This window comes from Chinchilla lanigera, unplaced genomic scaffold (genome assembly GCF_000276665.1).
Source record: "Chinchilla lanigera isolate Chin_1 unplaced genomic scaffold, ChiLan1.0 scaffold00079, whole genome shotgun sequence".
Taxonomy (NCBI): Eukaryota; Metazoa; Chordata; class Mammalia; order Rodentia; family Chinchillidae; genus Chinchilla; species Chinchilla lanigera.
In genome coordinates, this window is record NW_004955480.1 from 9,816,095 (window position 1) to 9,822,094 (window position 6,000).

Genomic DNA, 6,000 nt, shown 5'->3' on the forward strand with positions numbered 1-6,000 from the left:
AACCTTGGAATTATTTATCCTGTTCTTAATTTTTATAGGGGTTAACAGTTAAGAGCTTGCCTTGAGTCCCAGAGGAAACTTGGACCTGGACATTTTAGCACTGCTGCAATTTTTTAGTGTTTGTGTGAGGGATTATTGCATTTTCACTTGTGCACAAGATAGTTGTCTTAAATGAAGAAAATGTTTGTTCTGTTTTTTCTGGGCTGGTCAGACTTCAATTTTGTTGAACATTTAATTAAGCACATTCTGTATCCTTGAATAGTGTACACAGATTTTTAAAGAGATCTCAGAAAACAAGATCCGAGAGTAGAAACACTGGGATACTTGGTCTGAAAATCAAAGCCTTTGTGATATTGTTGAAATGTATGGAGCCATTCTGCCTGATGTCACAGTAGTATGCAAATTCAATTACATGCAGCTCCACTTAGAGCAGAGCCCTCTTCCTAGAAAGGAGAGAAAGTTTCAGGATTGTGTCTTGAGGCTTTCAGAAATCCAAGATAGGAGAGTGACTTGTGTATAGCAAATTTTGCTACCAGCAAGAATATCAACTGTGCTGTGTGTCTCCCAAAAGATAATCAGTGTATCTTATCTTTAGGATGGGAAGATGAAAACTCTTGCCTAATCTCTCTGTGCCTTTGAAACGAGTTGTCTTCTAAGCTACAGCAAGAGGAGTAAAAGTCCAAGGATAGACACACATGTATGCACATGCAGGTGCATGGCGTACAAATATGTCTGTGAGCAAAATAACACCAGTACCTGTCGTAACTATAAGATTTGCTATTTCTTTTAGTTACCCTGAGTGCTGTAAAGAAACCACTGAGAAATGAGAAAGGGTGATGGAGTCCAAACTAAATACCACAACATGAAGTTTCAAATCCAAGTTCAGACACTTGATGGCCAGTGGTGTAAGCTTGCTCAAATCACACAGCCACTACTAACATTATGGAGAAGGCTGGGGCACTTTGCCAGCATCACAGCTAGTCAATGTCTGAGCAGGGATTTCACATCTTCTGCTATACCTGACCTTCAAAATCAATTTGTTTTTATTGCTGTGAAACAAATCATGCCCATCTCAGTGCTAGAGAACAATGATCACTTATTACCACCTCTCGGTCTGTAGGGTTAGTGGTCTCAGCCTTGTGATCTCAGACAGAGTTTTTCAGGTAGTGGCAATCAAATTATGTCTAGGCCTGGAGTGCTGGAAAGGCTGGTCACACGGATAATGGTTCGTTCAGGCTATCAGCTATCACCTAGAGCTGTGGCCAAACGTTCTGGAACCTCTCCATGTGGTCTGTGCTTCCTCACAGCATGGCAGCTGTGTTCACAGAGCCAAGGTCCCAAGAGATGGCCAGCGGGAGATTACAACCCTTTATGACCTCACACCAAAAGTACTACAGTGGTCACTGCAACTACATTCTATTCATTAGTACCAAGTCACTGAGTCCAGTCCCTGTTCCAGGGAAGAGCAGCAGACTCCAACTTTTCATGAGAGAAATGTCAAAGAATTTGCAGACCTGTTCCTATAGCTGCACAAAAAAACTACTTTCATCTTCCCCTAAGACACTCCCCAATACCAAACAGTTTATTATCACAACAAGCTCACACTCCAGGCTTGGGATCTAATCACCAAATTTCTCTAAAATGGAGATGACATTTTATCCAACTATATCAACTAGGCTAAGGATCATGTTCAGTTTATATTCATGCACAATTTATAAGCACATGTGGCCTTTTTCAGAAAATGAACTGCTACTTCGTGTAAAGCACCTCCACTCATGCAATTTTTATGACTTCTTCTAGATAATTAACTTTATGGACATTTATAATATTTCTTCTCCTGCTTTCCCCCTTCCTCCTCGTGGACTACATTCCTGGCACTCTTACGAACACTGGGCCAACATTCTCACCACAAAATTATATTAAGAAGTTAAATTAACATTAAATAGTGTATGACACATACATCAAACAGGAAATGTTTACAGAATACTAAGACCTTTAATCTCAGACATTGACTACTTGTTCTCAGATGGCATTTAAAACTTTGAGATGTGTCTCTTTATCAGTTCATCCTGTAAGTACTTCTGGAACTGCACTGTGTTTTTGTCGATTTGGGGCTGTGGCCAGGAAGACATCTATGAGATAAGGGTGGCTGGTTATTCCCCCAATATGTGTTCTCCATTTTAAATATTTAGTAAGACCCAGGACCATCCAGCTAAAGACTCTGTTTTAGAAATTCCCTTGAAGCTGAGCGTAGTTGTCTGACTGTCGTCTACTCAATAGCATATGAGGGGAACTGCCAAATTATAATTTCTGAGGCAGAAGTTTGAAGGTGCATACTCTCTTTTTCTTCTCTCTACTTCTTGGCTGGGATATGGATACAGTGATGGGAGCTGTAGCGGGCATACTAGACCAAAAGTTGAAAGTTGCATGTAGAGGAAGGCAGAATATATGAGTCTGTCTTCCATTGATGGAACAAAATATCTGCCCTTGGGTAGTGTATAAATGAAATGAATTTATTTAGGTCCTAGTTTTTAAGGTCAAAGTCATAGTGCTGACTTCCACTTGGCTTTGGTAAGGGTCCCCTTGGCTGTGTCACACCATAACATATGTGATTAAGGTGAGAATTTTGTGAAAAGGAGAAATCACCTGGCAAGACAGGAAGCCAGAGCATGAGGAGGGGCCAGTCTTGCCCTTTTAAAACAACCTCTGTTTGGAAACCAACAAAAGTTCCATGAGAGCAACTTGAGTCCTCTTCCAAGGGCAAAGAATCACCCACTTTTAGACCCTAGCTCTCAAAGTTTCCACCAGCTCCCAACATCACCACACTGATGACCAAGCTTCCCACACATAAAAGCTCAAGGACACAATTCAAACCATCACTAAACCATGGCACAGAGCAATAAGAAAATCCATATCCACTTGACCTGATAAGCTTGAGTGCTTATCTACAGAAATAGTTACCTAAGAGAGAAAGCGCCTTTGTCTGACATGACAGCCTTAAAGCAGCCAAAGGGAAGTTAACTGCTATCTCCTCAGTCAGGCCCACTATCATCTCTCTGGGAAGCCCAACACTGGCTCCTGCTCCACTCCTGAAACTCTGACCTGTTATCCTTGTGCCCTCCAGGAAGTCACAGGTCACCATTCCATGTTGTTTGTATGGTTTATTTTCCACTTCATTCCCTTCTGCCACCAAATTTGTCTGGGAAGGAAATATTTAAAAATATTCCTGTTGATTAACTTTGCTTCTAGTCTTCTCATGTCCTTAATGGGTTCTCTAAGGACCTATTGGCAGGAATAATGGTGAAAATATTTAAAACTGAGATGTTTGATGCAGTGATCAGAGTGGGGACAGCACCACAATCTGCTCCCTGGGCTACTAGAGCCCAACCATGCAGTGAGCACCTGTGGTCCCTGGCAGCTCTCCAGCACCCACTCCCCACCATGCTAAATCCAGACAGAGTATCTCTTGTGGGTTTTCACTTATATCTACAGAGTTCACTGATGCATGTGGCATGTGGAGATATTCAGACATGTTACAGACCACTGGCTAGAGCCTTTGCAACAGTGGTTTTAAATTCTGACTTTGGCACACTTTGAAGAGAATGGCACACTGTGGCCATGAGCAGGCCTGCAGTTAACATAACATTTCAGTGCTCAAGTGGAAATGCTGTGTTTGCACCAGGAAACACATTTGTATGCCAGACAAAAAGTGTAACAGCAAAGTAAAAAGACCACCATTAGAAAGAAGGGATACTTCAGCCTCAACAACACAATAGCAGTTTTGAGGTCCTCCATACATCCCCACTGAGTATCTCACACCAGGCACCAACTGCAGGTGTCAGAGAGACAAAGGTGAGTCACATAAGGGCTCAACTCTCCAACGAGTAGATTGACAAAGAGATCTGTAATTCTGTGGAACTGCCATAATTGGGATGTGTCAAAAGTGTTTGGGGGACACTGAAAGAGAGATTCCCTCTGCCTACTGTCAGGCTGCCTAGGGAGATGGAAACAGATAATCCCAGAGTCATGCACTAAATGATGGATTTGTGCTCAGCAGGTCAATGAGAAGGCTGATGAGACCCAGAGACAAAGACTACACAGACAGGAAGATGCAAGGGTCTGAGGGAGGGTAGCAGCTGGAGAAGGGGCAAGGAATGCTTCTCCAACACCAGTGCTTATGAATAAGCCAGTTGGGCCTATGAGAATCAACATTTCAATACCTATCAAGAATATTAATTCAAATTTTTGTGGGTAGAGCTGGACATCAGGAGTTTATAAATTCCCCAGGGGGAGCTAATGAGCAGCCATAGTTAAAAACCAAAGGATGTGTCCTTGTGCACCTGGGTGTCAAGAACACTTACTTAAAATCTACTCACTTAGCAAATTTCAAGGTCACAATATATTATTATTAACTATAGTCATGCTGTACATTAGGTCTCCAAAACACATTCATTTTAGCAATGAAAGTATGTACAGTTTCACTTATATCTTCCCATTTTCTCCACCCCAAGCCCTTGGTAACCACCATCTCCTCTCTGCTTTCATGAATTTGACTTTTATTTTCCACATATAGGTGAGATCATGCAAGATTTGAATTTCTGCATCTGGCATATCTCATTCAACATAACATCCTCCAGCTTCATCAATAGTGTTACAAAGGGAAGTTACATCACAGGAACCAGCAACCAGCGTGGGAAGAATCCAGGACGTAGCAACCAGCCCCACCTGAGAAATTCAGGTTCCTGGCCCCTGCCCCTACATCACAGGGCCAGGCCACCTAGGGAATGCCAGCCACACAGTAGGACACCAACTAGGGCACACAGATGGACAGGTGAGACCAGCAAGATGGAAAAGTCTGAAATGCAAGCCAACAGGTGGTATGTTAGGTGACCAAAGGTCAAAGGACAAAGACACACAGAATGGAAGCAGGTGGGTGGGGCTGCATCACCCTTTTAAAAAATAAAATTATATTTTATCTTTATTTTTATCTTACTTTCTTTTCCTTCTCCTTTTTTCTTTTCTTCTCAACTTTTTCTTTTTTCTTTTCTGTCTTTCTTTATGTCTGTCTTTCTTTCTTTCTTTCTTTCTCATTTTCTCTCTTCTCTAAAGACTGTGGAGAACTCCAGCCACAGAAAACTAATCCCATCCCCCAAATCCAGAGATCAAGTTCAGATAATTCCTTGAACACACCTCCATTCTTTCTTTTCTACCCACTTCTCTACTTTCCCAAACCTTGTATGACCATCCTTTGTCTTCCAGCCTTGCTTCTACTTCCTTTCCAGTTATCTTTATTTTATACACTATCCTCCCTAAATTTCCCCACCACAGGGTAAAACCACTTTACCAAGGAGAAACACTTTACATACAAACTCCTAATTATGATCAGTTCTGTTATATAACTATAGACTTTACCCCTATGGTCTAAAGTACAAAATCAATACTTATGACCATTTGTCAGTTTCTAAATTGTGTTTAATGCTACTGTTATTGCTAATTGTACTACTTTAGCTAGGATGTCATAACTGTTATAATCAGTTATTCTCCCTTCTGTAACAATACTGGGAAGCTCTGCAATAAGTACCTCACCACAACCCTAAACCAAGGGACCAGGGACTGAGTGAAACAGATACCAACATCCCACTGTTAATTAGTTGGGCAGGTAAGATCATGGGACAGATGAAGTAAGAATATCCCACATGCAGAACACATCTCTGAAGAATGGACCTCTTCTAGAGAGGTCTTGGTACAAGTGATATAGCTATCTAATACAAAAACTCATAAGGATCATCATAGGAAATAAAATAAAAAATTTTTTGAAGTAGAAAATGACAAGACAAAGAAGGAAAGTTCAATCTCAGACTTCCAGCTCACCCAGAACAAAAATTTCTTAAATGATAGCAATTGAAGTAAAGAAACAAATCCATGAGGCTATAGAGAAAATCAGATCTGAAATAATCTCTCAGGTAAAAAAATGACAACCATAATGAAGGAATTGTTCAG